Genomic DNA, 15,859 nt, shown 5'->3' on the forward strand with positions numbered 1-15,859 from the left:
TTGGAATGAGCTGCTGATGCAGCTGATGCCATTAGCAGTCATAGCCGATCTATTAGCTCATTGGGGTTGTCAAACATATATATATTGCGGGAGTAGTTTGCTCACTCTTTTATGCTGAATGTCAACATAATCACCACTGCTATTTTTTCCACCTTTCAATATTGGTTTTACAACAGCTTTGTATTTCACATTGCTTTGACTTTTGCATTCTCACGCAGATCAGTCAAATGTAACATTTCACGATACATTTGCAGACCGTTAGGCGAATAATTTACAGTTTTTGTGTGTCTTAGGAAAATATGGTCAGCAAATTGTGTTTTGAAATTCCCTATCCGCTATCTGTATTGATTTTTCATTTAAAGTTATAGACTGTGTGCCCAACACGCATAGTTTTTCAACACTGACACCAAATATTTTGTCTAGCCTAGCATCACTGTGACGGTTAATGAAACTGGCAATAGCGTCATCGCCGTCATTGTGGAATTTCGATGAGAGTTCATCGAGAAATTCAGTGATTGGCTTAAAGATTTCTCGCAGTGTCTGCTCTCGATCGAAATGCCCTAACCTCAGCCTCTGTAACTTCTCTCGAATAACCTTCCACGCAGAACTTTGTGTTTAGTTGAATCTTGTTGTATACTAATCGGACTTCTGTGCAGCATGAGGCTTTATGTATCTGCTCTTTTTCTTCTTATGCCCTTCTCGGTAAAAGCTATTTTCCTTTCAGTTAAGTCGCCTACTTTGTTTTCAATTGCATTGCCTCATTCATAAAATGTCCCCTTCTCATTAACAGCTGTCTCCCCTTCAGTTAAGTCGTTTACTTTCTTTTCGATCGCATTAATCCAGTCATTCACTGTCTGTTCAGTCTCAGAAGGGTATAACAACATGTCTCTAGTTCCTCCCGTACATCTCCAACTTTGCATTCGAGAGTTTGAATTTTCGTGTCAATGTGCACTATGCGTACCAAAACTATCAGACTGAGCACCCGACATGCATGCGAATTTATCCATCGTGATGCGTTCACTGATGTACTCACCTCTTTCCCTGGCTGTATACCTAGGAACTCCTGAAAGTTCCGCCTGTACCTGCCATCACTCAGTTCCCTTGTTTTATCAATAATGAGAAACCCGTACTGTGAGTGATTTCGGCAGTCTGCACATATCTTTACAAATCATTGAATGACATATTGGTTCCTACATGAGCCTAGTAAATGTGTTTTAAATTCAGACTGCCTTGTTTGAATGCTGTAATTAGGTTTGCATTATTCCTCACCAGCTGTTTTGAGATTCTGGGATATGTCTGACTCAGATACATTTCATCAACAGCCATATGGCGACCAAAACAGAAATATCGTCGAGTTTGATTTTTGTTTTCCACGGCAACGTCGTCAAATATGAACACTGTGTTTGGCTTTATTTTTTCCAATGGAGGGACATCACTGCTCTCTCTGAATGTCATGTCTGTTTCACCATCTACAACCTGCAATATCTCCGGTAATAGTTGGTATTTGGGCTGAAACAGTGCTTTCGAAAATACACATCGATTCTCAAAGCGGTCTCCATCTGGGTGTGTTAGCAGCGACATGAGAACATTTGTCTTGCTGCAGTTGGATGGAGCTACAACTATTGCACTAGGTTGGGAAGTACACTACTGGCCATTAAAATTCCTACACCACGAAGATGACGTGCTACAGACGCGAAATTTAGCCGACAGGAAGAAGATGCTGCGATATGCAAATGATTAGCTTTTCAGAGCTTTCACACAAGGTCGCCGCCGGTGGCGACACCTACAACGTGCTGACATGAGCAAAGTTTCCAACCGATTCCTCATACACGAACAGCAGTTGACCGGCGTTGCCTGGTGAAACGTTGTTGTGATGCCTCGCGTAAGGAGGAGAAATGCGTACCATCACGTTTCCGACTTTGATGAATGTCGAATTGTAGCCTATCGCGATTGCGGTTTATCGTATCGCGACATTGCTGCCCGTGTTGGTTGAGATCCAATGACTGTTAGCAGAATATGGAATCGGTGGGTTCAGGAGGGTAATACAGAACGCCGTGATGGATCCCAACGGCCTCGTATCACTAGCAGTCGAGATGAAAGACATATTATCCGCATGGCTGTAACGGATCGTGCAGCCACGTCTCGATCCCTGATTCAACAGATGGGGACGTTTGCAAGACAACAACTATCTGCAATAACAGTTCGACGACGTTTGCAGCAGCATGGACTATCAGCTCGGAGGTCATGGTTGCGGTTACCCTTGACGCTGCATCACACACAGGAGCGCCTGCTATGGATACACAAAATGTTAGACTGCTGCCCTGGCCAGCACACTCTTCAGATCTCTCAACAATTGAAAACGCCTGGTCAATGGTGGCCGAGCAACTGGCTCGTCACAATACGCCGGTCAGTACTCTTGATGAACTGTGGTATCGTGTTGCAGTTGCATGGGTAGCTGTACCTGTACACGCCATCCAAGCTCTGTTTGACTCAATGCCTAGGCGTATCAAGGCCGTTATTACGGCCAGAGGTGGTTGTTCTGGGTACTGATTTCTCAGGATCTATGCACCCAAATTGCGTGAAAATGTAAACACATGTCAGTTCTAGTATAATATATTTGTCCAATTAATACCCGTTTATCATCTGCATTTCTTCTTGGTGTAGCAATTTTAATGGCCAGTAGTGTAGTACGCCGTCCTTCTTCCGGTCCTCTTGCGCACCGTCACAGTTCCAGTCGCTTAAACAAAATCTTGATGCTTCATCTACCATGCCATGGTACCTACTATGTCAGGTACTGGTGCTTCAAAAAAGTGGTTCAAATGGCTCTGAGCACTATGGGACTCAACATCTGAGGTCATCAGTCCCCTAGAACTTAGAACTACTTAAACCTAACTAACCTAAGGACAGCACACACATCCATACCCAAGGCAAGATTCGACCCTGCGACTGTAGCAGACCCGCGGTTCCGGACTGCAGCGCCACAACCGCACGGCCACCGAGGCCGGCGGTACTGGTGCGCAATGGTCTTTTACAGAGAATTTGGTTATACGACATAAGTTTCTGCTGTTGCATGGTTGCAGAGGAAATACTGGTAGTAATAGCGTCAGTACTTGCAGTATAATGAGAGGTAAGAAATAAAACACATACATTGTTATATACACACATCAAAAAAGTTTTGCATAACCCCAGTTCCCAGAACTCCTGAAGATAGACGTTGACTGTGGATATTGTATCACAGACGCAGTCCCTTTGACCGTTCAGAGATGTCACTAAACCCGCCATGCATGAGCAGCACCTATTAGACGGAGGGGGTCCGACAGCCGATCAGTTCCAGTCATTCCACCAGGAAGGAGGTACACGGCTCGTGTTGTCCGTAGTTCAACTATGCCTAGACAGTCAGTACCGCTGTTCGATCGCGTCCACATTGTTACTTTGTGCCAGGAAGCGCTCTCAACAAGGAAAGTGTCCAGGCGTCTCGGGGTGAATCCAAGCGATGTTGTTCGGACATGGAGGAGATACAAGAGACAGGAATTGTCGATGACATGCCTCACTCAGGCCGCCCAAGGGCTAATACTGCAGTGGATGACCGCTATCTACGGATGGTGGCTCGGAGGAACCCTGACAGCAACGCCACCATAACGCTTTTCGTGCAGCCACAGGACGTCGTGTTAGGACTCAAACTGTGCGCAGTAGGCTGCATGATGCACAACTACACTCCCGACGTCCACGGCGAGGTTCATCTTTGCAATCACAACACCATACAGCGCGGTACAAATGGGTCCAACAACATGCCGAATGGACCGATCAGGATTGGCATCACGTTCTCTTCATCGATGAGTGTCGTATATGTCTTCAGACAATCGCCGGAGACGTGTTTGGAGGCAACCCGGTCAGGCTGAATACCTTAGACACCGTCCAGCAAGGTAGAGGTTCCCTGCTGTTTTGGGGTGGCATTACGTAGGGCCTACATAAGCCGCTGGTTGTCATGGAAGGCGTCGCAACAGCTGTACGACACGTGAATGCCATCCTAAGACCGATAGTGTAACCATATCGGCAGCATATTGGAGAGGCATTCGCTTTCATGGACGACAATTCGCGCCCCCATCGTGCACATCTTGTGGATGACTTCCTTCAGGGTAACGACGTCGCTCGACTAGAGTGGCCAGCATGTTCTCCAGTCATGAACCCTATTGAACATGCCTGGGATAGACGACGTGCTCCACCAACCACTCTGAGAGATCTACGCCCAATCACCGTTGAGGAGTGGGACAATCTGGACGAACAGTGCCTTGATGAACTTGTGGATAGTATGCCACGACGAGTACAGGCATGCATCGATAAGAGGACGTGCTGATGGGTATTAGAGGTATCGGTGTGTACAGCAATCTGCACCACTACCTCTGAAGGTCTCGCTGTATGGTGGCACAACGTGCAATGTGTGGTTTTCATGAGCAATAAAAGGGGCGTAAATGATGTTTATATTGATCTCTATTCCATTTATCTGTACAGGTTCCAGAACTCTCGGAACCGAGGTGATGCAATTTTTTTTTTTTTTGGTGTGTGTACATTTTTATTCAGTAATCATACACGAGTTGCTCTACGTCAACAGGTTCTTTCTTTGTCTTAACACCGGTACAGAATATAGAAAATAAAACCCTCTTGTAGGCACTGAATTCGGCATATTTTTGTCACAAACTTATTGGAATTCCATTAGTTTCCGCTGACACCATATTGATCAACAGTCCAAAGTCGTCTACATTCACACTGTTTGTAAAGGGATACTCTGCTTTAACACATGGCAGCCATCTGTTCAGTCTTTTCAACGCAATGGATAGCACCATCTGTAGACGGAACAAGTTTGTAACGGCGGAGTGCTGTGGATAAATGTATGTGTAGCCAGAGTCACCATACACTGTCGTAATGGATACAGTTAGAGCAGCACAGTAAATATCCAGAGGAGGACAGCTTGGATGATACTCAGTGGTCAACGGCTGCTTGACATAGGCTTTTGCAACACACAGTTCATCCCATTCCATCTCCGTACACCGCATTTTAACACTTTTAGCTGCGTTTTCGATCTCTGTCACTACACACCACTCTCTGTCTGTAGATAATTCTGTACAAATATGTAAATCCTTTAAAACAATAGCTGTTAAATTATTCACTGAAAAAACAGTAGTGGTGCACGTGGGGTAATTGGTTTTTTCTCATCCACTATATACTCACTTTGTCCATGCAGTATCACTGGAATATTCTGCGATGGCGAGTATGAGGGGGATGATTACCAAACTGTGGCAAGCTGATTAGGACCACTGTTGCAGTTCTGCGAGTCAGGGACTGCCTGAGTGTCTTCAACCTGCAAAAACAGCTCATTCCCCTGCTCCAACAAGCAGACCAGGTGCGTGACAGGATCTCATGGCCCTACCACTGTTGCGGGTCCCGACACGCTGGATGGTGCCACCGCTGTAGGTCCTGGCAGGGTGGGATGTGTCCCTGATGCAAGTCCCAACAGGCTGGAGGAGACTGCATCAACTTACGAGCAAAGAAGTAAAGCCGTTACAAACGATAATAGCAGGACAAAGGCGTCATCTTTCTCACAACGATTGTCCTATTCTGCTGCTGCTGCGGCTGGGCAGCATGGGGCGATCTCGACTGGCATTTCATGCTGCTTGACTGCTGGACCCATCTCATAATCCCAGTGTGACTGGATGCTGTGTTCGTATTAGCTAATGCCAATTTCGAGCGCCTCTAGTGGCATAATTGCTTAATCCTCTGGATCAGAAGCAGATGTCTCCTGTGAGGTGGAAAACTGTCTGTGAATATCAAAAATGGCAAGTAGTTATGCAACAGTATCGGTCTGTATGACTTGCAGAATGCATCTTGATACCATTCTGCTGTGTAGCCATTATCTGCTGGACAATTTTCCTCGTCTTCCTCAGGCACTCTTCCAATATAACTCCATTCCATCCTGCATGTAGGAGGCTATGGGCGCAGTCCTAAGCTGTATGCTTACAGGCAACATGGCTGTTAAATTCCTCCCGGTCAGACACCAACAGCTCTTCGATAGAACACATTCCGATCAGCCGAGAGGACGGGTAGGTGGAGGGGGAACTGGATGGGGATGAGCAGTTGAAGCTCTTCACTGGTATATATCGCGTACACACATGAGCTTCCATGAAGCAAATCAGCATCAACTGCCCTCCTCTGCCATTTTGAAAGAGTGAAGAGTGGATGAGTGACACCAGTAGCTCTTCGATAGAAAACATTCCACACAGCACCGAGGATGGTTGTATTGTATTGTAGAAACGACGGAGAGGCTCCGTCCCCGCCGCAACCGCAGTGGTCCACAACCCCACGACGACTACGGCAGTCCACTTCACCCCTCCACCGCCCCACACCGAACCCAGGGTTATTGTGCAGTTCGGCCTCCGGTGGACCCCCTGCCAGACAAGTGTAACCCCTATGTTTGCGTGGTAGAGTAATGGTGGTGTACGCATACGTGGAGAACTTGTTTGCGCAGCAATCACCGACATAATGAACTGAGGCGGAATAAGGGGAACCAACCCGCATTCGCTGAGGCAGATGGAAAACCGCCTAAAAACCAACCACAGACTGGCCGGTCCACTGAACCTTGACACATATCCGCCGGGCGGATTCGTGCTGGGGACCAGGCGCTCCTTCCCGCCCGGAAAACCGTGTGCTAGACCGCACAGCCAACTGGGCAGGCTACCGACGATGGTTACCGAGTGATGATGGGATGAGAGGATGGGTTGGTCGAGGGGAAGTCGATGGAGATGAGCAGTTGATGCTCTTCAGTGGTATACATTACATTTACGGATATGCTTCCACTGAAGCAAATTAGTACCAATTGTCCACCTCTTCCATTTTGGAAAAGTAAATCCTTCATGTGAAATGTCCTGGCAGTTTTCACATGCACATGTGCATGTATCAGTAGCAACACGCATCTTGGCTCCATTCTTCTCCATTGCCAAAATCCGCTGAACCAACTTCTTCTGATTTTTCTCCTACACTCTTCCATTATCATAGTCTCCCATCCTTCATGTAGTGAACTGTGGCTACAGTCCTCCCTTGAACGCATACATGTAATACAGCTATTGAAAGCTGCTCTATCCTTCACATTCATCTCGTTGATCAAACACATCGTGATGCTTCCCTGACAGCTCAGCACAGACTGAACCTCTTCCACTAATTGTGGTCACGTGTGTGAAGAAAGAAAATTCCCATACTAATACAATTTCCCAGCAATTTCTGGGGGAGGGGATGGGGTCAGCACACCCCTGGGACAAAAAAATCCCGACCAGTTTTTGAAATTCCCTCCATTTTTTAAATTTCCCCCCATTTACTTGAATTTCCTCCAAAATTCGAAATTCCTGCCAGCAGGGCAAGTGAAGGAGGGGACGGGGAGCGAGCAGGAACCCCGCCAGCCCGCTGGGGATAACCCATGACCTCATCCATAGGTGTGGGTGGGTGGGGTAATTAATTGATCAATTATTTCATTTGCAAATGAATTTGATATCAAAAGTATCCCCGGAACCCCACCATCCCATTACTTGCGGTTACACTGATAATAATTCCAATCCCAAAGAAAGCAGGTGTTGACAGATGTGAAAATTACCGAACTATCAGTTTAATAAGTCACAGCTGCAAAATACTAACGTGAATTCTTTACCGACGAATGGAAAGACTGGTAGAAGCCGACCTCGGGGAAGATCAGTTTGGATTCCGTAGAAATGTTGGAACACGTGAGGCAATACTGACCTTACGACTTATCCTAGAAGAAAGATTAAGGAAAGGGAAACCTACGTTTCTAGCATTTGTAGACTTAGAGAAAGCTTTTGACAATGTTGACTGGAATACTCTCTTTCAAGCTCTAAAGGTGGCAGGGGTAAAATAAAGGGAGCGAAAGGCTATTTACAGTTTGTACAGAAACCAGATGGCAGTTATAAGAGTCAAGGGGCATGAAAGGGAAGCAGTGGTTGGGAAGGGAGTGAGACAGGGTTGTAGCCTATCCCCAATGTTATTCAATCTGTATATTGAGCAAGCAGTAAAGGAAACAAAAGAAAAATTCGGAGTAGGTATTAAAATCCAGGGAGAAGAAATAAAAACTTTGAGGTTCGCCGATGACATTGTAATTCTGTCAGAGACAGCAAAGGACTTGGAAGAGCAGTTGAACGGAATGGATAGTGTCTTGAAAGGAGGATATAAGATGAACATCAACAAAAGCAAAACGAGGATAAGGAATGTAGTCGAATTAAGTCGGGTGATGCTGAGGGAATTAGATTAGAAAATGAGACACTTAAAGTAGTAAAGGAGTTTTGCTATTTGGGGAGCAAAATAACAGATGATGGTCGAAGTAGAGAGGATATAATATGTAGACTGGCAATGGCAAGGAAAGCGTTTCTGAAGAAGAGAAATTTGTTATCATCGAGTATAGATTTAAGTGTCAGGAAGTCGTTTCTGAAAGTACTTGTATGGAGTGTAGCCATGTACGGAGGTGAAACATGGACGATAAATAGTTTGGACAAGAAGTGAATAGAAGTTTTCGAAATGTGGTGCTACATAAGAATGTTGAAGATTAGATGGGTAGATCACGTAACTAATGAGGAGGTATTGAATGGGATTGGGGAGAAGAGAAGTTTGTGGCACCACTTGACTTGAAGAAGGGATCGGTTAGTAGGACATGTTCTAAGGCATCAAGGGATCACAAATTTAGCATTGGAGGGCAGCGTGGAGGGTTAAAAATCGTAGAGGGAGACCAAGAAATGAATACACTAAGCAGACTCAGAAGGATGTAGGTTGCGGTAAGTACTAGGAGATGAACAAGCTTGCACAGGATAGAGTAGCATGGAGAGCTGCATCAAACCAGTCTCAGGACTGAAGACCACAACAACAACAACAAACACTGATTTTGGTGAGACAGCCAATGAAAATAGTAAGAAGACAAAAAGTGTGTCCGAATATGGGGGCGTGTGGGGAGGGCTGTGGTATAACGTTTATTTTATGAAGGAATTAAGCTGTAAGTTAAAATTTAGGAAAAGAACTGTCTCCAGCTTTTCTGTGTGTTTCCAAGACAGAGCGAAATCTCTATTACTTAACATTATTCACTTTGTACAGGAGTGAGTTTTAGCCAGGTCAGCAACGCCTTTCAGTTGTAATCATTGTTGGTCACGAAGATGGTGATGAGCTTCTTGATTTGGAGAAGGACGCCAGGAACACAGGAGGCTGATAGGTAGTTGGCTGTTAGAACCAGCCCAGGTAATGGCAACCTATCAGATCTGAAGAGTTCCTTCTGAACTCGCACGTAGCTCTTTGTTTCTATGAGCGATTGTTTAGGGTGGTATAGAAAACAGTGTCTACCGTGGCAATCAGCTGTCTTCTTGCTGTGACCGAGATATTAAACAGCACCCAGTGGAGTCACCCAGCCTCACTTCTGTGGTGTCCTACACCAGTCAACACGTAGCGTCCGTGTACATCACAGAGGAGCTCGCGCGCAACCACCAGCTGCCGTCGGCACAACACGGCGAGATGCTGTGACCTACAAGCTAGCTAACCCGTCATCATTAGAGATGGGTAGTTCGCGAACGAACGGGTGCAAAGGAACGGTTCACCAAGATGAACGAAAGGACCGAGGAACGAATTCCAAGGAACAATAGGTTCATAGTTCACTTCGGTCGCGGCGGTCTACTTTTAGTTCCCTGGAACGAGGAACGATCGGTTCATAGTTCACTTCGGTCGCGGCGGTCTACTTATAGTTCCCGGGAACGAGGAACGATCGGTTCATAGTTCACTAGTTCACTTCGGTCGCGGCGGTCACTTCGGCAGTTCTCGTTCCAGCCTCGGTCGCGTGCTCGTCTCAGTCTCGGTCTCCCTCGGCCGCACTCGTCGTTCTTCGCATGACCACCTGTGTCAGTTCCACTGCCGACTGCTCCTAGTTAGTTCAGTACCCAGTTGTTCGTTTCGTTCACTGCGCTCGCCTATTTTACATGTGTTCCAAACTGTTCTTGCACTTGGGTCTGGCTATTCAGCGTCCATGACCGGTAATCAAAAAGTATTTTATAGTTATGCAAATTACATAAAAATTACGTTCTATGTAATAGGTACGCCTTTTCAGGTAACAAAAGGGCATATCAGCTCCCTTCATTATATCGATGAACAGCAGAAGACATACTTATAACAAGGCAAGTTTTTTTTGTTATTCATATATTTTTTGGTTTCATCGACTTGACTTAGCAACTAACTTTCAATAACTTGCTTAATTTTTAGTGTAAGAAAATTCATATAAAACGATTTTCGTGTATCTTTCATATACAAAACATTACATTTAGGAAGGCTCTAATTATTTTTGAGTTTGGTTGTTTCCAATTTGCATTACCTGCTAGTTTGGTTTCTTTGAAAAAAAAAAGTGGGTTGTGGGTCATTTTGGCTCAGTAGGAAAAGCGGTGCCTTTCTATTTGAAAAGACATATATTGCCATAAAATTGTATTTACTTATTATCTCAAAAACATTTGTTCAGAAAGAGCTTTCAAACCAAAAACTTTATTACTGCGAACTTAATTATTATTATTATTGCTGCATTAACTTTAATAATGTAACATAAAAACCTAATTTTTACTAAGCGTGTGACGCAAGTATGATGAGAAAACCACATTTTATTTTATGCTTCCATAAAGTCTACTTCGCCTACGAACTCAGAGACAATGTGAAGTATATATAGGGTGTAAACGATTATTGTTTACAACGTAGCATAACTATGTAGTGGAAGTCGAAACGAAGAATTTTATACAAAACACTTGTGGTCTATTAAGTTGGGAAACAGCCACCAGCAGGTTTACAAGACTACATGTGCTATAGCCCATGCGCGTCGCGAGAGATTTTCATGTTCTCTTCTCCAGCTCTCTACACATCGTCATCGAGTGTTTCGCCATTTTTGTTTGCACTAGCTTGTTCTTTCTTCACTGCATAATTATTACATGTTTGTCTGTTTGTTGTATCTGCTCGTAATGGGCAACACATCGTCCGTAATTGGCGAGCAGTGTGTAATCGGGGCCGGTTTTCCGTGCGCCACCCTATATTATTTCCCTGCGACCAGCCACACAAGGCTGCAGTTGGCTAAACGAGAGGTTCTGCAGGATCACAGAAATTACTTCTAAAAGTGTGTAAGAATTCTGTAATGAATAAAAACTCTATACTCCAGGGGGAAGGCAAGTGCTTCCTCTTGGTGCCTCTTGGTGCCCTCCATCCTTCAGTCACCTACACTACTAGTTTTCAGTTTTTCATAAGAACCATATTCCAAGCACAAATGAACGGTGAACGAGTAAAAATGAACGGTTTCCAAAAAAGAACGATCAGCAGTGAACTAGTTCCCAAGGATGAACGAGGTTGCCCATCTCTAGTCATCATACTCCAGTGGCCTCCACATTTCCAGAATTTCTTTCCCTCACTCGTCTCAACCTTATAGGGGTTTCATCGATTATATATTCGTAACTTTTATTTTAACTGATGCTTGATAATACGTGAATTTCATACTAACACCATTGTACTCTTTCCTAACGATTTCAGAGCCTGATATTCGTTTTCTTTTACTTTTCAAATCTTGAATGCAGGATGTATCGCAATTAAGGAGATGAATTCGGGCTCTTCTCATTGTTTTTACTGTGGTACCGCCTGCCTGCTCATCTACATACCAATGATTACCTTCGATTAACCCTTTGAGTCACAACAATATGAAAAAAATATTATTTTGAAAATTTTCACAATATTAGCCTTTATTATCTTAGTACGCAACGAATAAAAGAAGAAGATAAATATAGAACCACTGGGACACACAGTTTTCAACCACCCATCATTTTACGTGATATATTTGGAAGCAATAAGCGAATTTTTCCTAGACACAAACCCAAATGAGCTTATAATGCCTAAAACAAATTGTAGCCCTCAGTAACGAGCAAAAATGCGCCGTAAATATAATACATTTAAGTTGAAAGTACATAATGCCCCAGGTGTTTCATTTCGTTACCGCTCATAAAAGCAGTAGTACAAACTCAAATTTAAGTTACCGTAACTTAATGTACACTTACTGTCACTGTCATTGATCTCCTCAACATGATCGCTAAGAAAAAAAAAGAAAAAAAAAACACACGCATGTCACAATCTCCTACAATCACGTAGCACAATAGATGTGTCTGCCTTTCTTGCGAAAGGCACTAATATATCAAAAAAATTAATGAAATGATGGTTTTCGGTACTCAAGGGTTAATCATTGTTCAAAATGGCTGCTTGATTCATATTTGCAAGTAGGATCGAGTCAGATGCTTTCACTGTCACACAGTATAGCATCCCATTCAAAGGGCTCCATTTGTTAATAGAAGCGGTGGGCATGCAAGGTGTATCGCCATAGGCTGGGAAACGGCAGTTACTCTGGTATGGGTAGCTGCAAGTGTAGATGGATAGAGACGGATAGTGCGGAATGCGGCGAGAGGTAGCAGAGAGAAATCAGCACGACGGAATATGTAAGGAGCTTTACGTGCGGTGGCGGAAAGGGAAGAGAAACGGCCTTCGCAGCAAAAGGTAAAGTGCCCAAGAGATCTCTCTGTAGTTTATTTACGTAAATCTGTTGAAGATTGGAGAGCACGTAGTTTTCTGTTACTATAAGTAGCTTGCTGGAGGAACTTAGAATTGCTAAGAGTGTTACTGACGCTAAACTAAGCCTTATACTTCAAAGTGCCTGAAATTATGGAGAAAAGAATTACCAAAGATAAATAAAGGCGCTTAACTTTTAATTTGCTTGATGTGTCCTCAGTAGTTACTCTTTTGCTCTAAAGTGTTTGGAGGTGGAAAGGGTAGTCGCCGTATTTTCAGTGCACACCATAGCCTTTGTGTGAAGTAGATATAATGAACGGAAGATGTGTTAGGTTAATTTTATTTATCGTTGCCTATCTTCCAGCGTCAACATCCCTGCAGTTCGCCTGTCCTATGAATTAATGTTGAGTCTTTGAGACAGTCATGTTTAAAAAAATTACGCTTACCTTGCAGAATTAATATCATATAGTAAAGCTGCTGGCCCAGTTAATTTCAGTCAGCAGTGTTGGTAGGTAGCGTTTGGAGCATATGAACATGGGCATCGTCGCAGTCTAACATCTTGCGACACTCCATCTCGCCTTTGTTGCCTCCTGCGACGCAGAGCGCCACGCGGCCAGTAAGTAAGACTGTATAGCGTCCCCAGAGCTATATTACGAAAAGACTTAAAAAACAGCATTTATAAAGAAGAGACACTTAATATATATTTTTATCATGTAGCTGTAAAACAATAATTTCTCTGTCGAGAAATGCAAGGAAATGCAATGCAAAGAAATATAACAAAGTGATCTAAAGAGACGACAAGATACGCTCTTTTGTTAATTTCTTTAGTCGACTTCACTTCTTCTCTTGTCTTGATGGTGTATAGACGGACAGCTTGCGAGTGCTGGCAAATGTAAGCATATTTGTATGAGTTAAGCAGATATATATATATACTGATTTAATATTATTATGCACTTTTAATTTGTAAGAGGTGATCCAGATTTCATGTCCGCCTTCCTTGAATTAACCTGCATTCAAGTAATTTACAGTTCAAGAATCGCAGCGGCCGATGCAGCCAACGACGCCATTGCGTGGCGATATTAACTTATGAAAAATTAGCGGAAGCGAAATACTCGCCCGCTATTAACAATATTAATTTTTCTCCACAGCCGCACGAAGTTGCAGAAATACGTAGCTTTATGATTCTTATTTTCAGTACCATAGCCGAGAGCCAGAGCCAGGACTCCGACTACAATACAATGGTTAACGGAGGTAAGAAAAATACTCTCGCGCGTGTGTGGGCCGCAGTTGTAATTAATAACTAAAGATTTCTTGCTTTAAAGTGAACTGACTAGCCGAGGAAATTAATATGAAAAGTTTATTACATTGTTCAACTTATATGCTCATGTTTTAAGATTCAGTGAGTCTAACATTCATTAACGTAACAAATAATTTGAAATTAATATTGTTAAAAAGGAGAACTTCAGGAAAGCATTTAATCGTAAAATCAAAATTAAGTGAAATATCATTTTTATTAAGGCCCAGCACGTAAGTCGGCAACAATCAAAAAATAATAATAACAATAATAATATATTAAATTACGACGGCCGACGGACGCGAGATTGGCGCCGCAACTTTGGGGCCCGATCAAAGAAAATACGAAATTTGCTAAATCTGACTCTATTGTAATGAATGTAAATATGTATGTGTGTAATTGTTGTAAAATATTAATGCCTATATGAATTCTTTTACATGTACAACAACAAAACCACACCTTGAGGAGATCTGGAGAAGAAAAAGCGTAGAAAAGAAAAGGATTGCGAGAAAGAAAAATAAGTAAGGTAAGGCCTATTGTGCAAGCATCCTGTGTAGCTCTGTGCGGAATATCGATCCCATGTGCACATGAGATACCTTCGGTGTTTTGTGTATTTATATGTTTATTTTTGGAGGGGATAATTATTCGTGTGTGTATCAGTGTTAAAGATTCGTCAGTGGCTTAAAGTGAATTTATTATGGGTAAGATAATCCGTACCAGACGAACAAAATTTTGTTAATATGGAAAGTGAGGGTCATTTGCAATACGTAAACGAATCCCAAGCCACCACCTCGGAGAACATAATTTCCGGAGCGGGGGGCGAGGATCTGTGGACAGTGAATGACGCTCCACAGCAGAATGGGAATAGAGTAACAACTCCACTGCCTGGGCAGGGGGGCCAATCGAGTGCTAGATTAAGCGGGGCACCAGTATGCTCACCGATTGCAGACCAATTTGCAGAATTTCTGCGCAGGTTAGAAGAAAGAGATAGGGGAAAAGAAAGAATGTTAGAACAGAGGGAAAAACAAAGAGACGAAAAACTAGCTCAGATGCTACATGAGCAGGAGAAAAAATTAACGCAAAAGCCCATTGAGCAAGAGCAGCGCAGTGAAGCGAAGCTAGATAGTATCCAAAGCGAACTTGCCGAGATGCGGGACGCTTGCAAAGAAATCCCCGATCGTGTGCAAAGCTTAGCCGGTGAGATGCAAAAATTACAGATATTGCAGGCTAGGCTTGAAGACAATGTCCAAATTTTAACCACCCGCGTGGATAATGTGGAGATAGATGCACGGAAAAGTATTGACACATATTTGGAAGTGCAAGCTCAAAAAGTAGAAAAAGAATTAAATGAATGGCTAGAAGTAAAGGATCGCGAGATATCTGGAAAGATTGAAAGCGACATAAAAATAGCTGTAGAACAAGCGACTGCGGCCGCGAGTGTAAATATTGACGCTAGCGCTGCCGCACTACGTGCCGAATTAACACAGATCAAATCCCGTGTGACAGCGGAGTTGCCAAATTGACAACAGGAGGTCGCGCGGAGACTGTGTTGGAAAGCAATGTAAACAGTGGCGGACAGACAATGAATCCGACTGTAACGCTGACGGTAGGCAGGGTGCGAGTGCGCAACCGCAACCTGATGCGAATTATGAGCACGAACAACATGCGATACCGTGCAGTGCACATCACGAAGTAATGAGTGTCACAGAATGTAGCAATCAGATGTGCAAAAAAGAAGACAACGTAATAAAACACAGGACATTCCAACCCTTCAATGGCGAAAAACGAAATGTCCACCCTGTGGTATTTATTAAGAGCTTCAGGAATGTGTTTCCCAGGGCATGGACGGAAAGACAAAGAATACAGTTCGTGGTCTCCTTTATTCAAGGTGACGCGGTACTGTGGGCCACCGACGTGTCCGAAAAATGTCTAACGATGCAACAGTTTGAAGGTGCATTGTTGCAA

The sequence above is a fragment of the Schistocerca serialis genome, chromosome 8 (genome assembly GCF_023864345.2).
Source record: "Schistocerca serialis cubense isolate TAMUIC-IGC-003099 chromosome 8, iqSchSeri2.2, whole genome shotgun sequence".
Lineage (NCBI taxonomy): Eukaryota > Metazoa > Arthropoda > Insecta > Orthoptera > Acrididae > Schistocerca > Schistocerca serialis.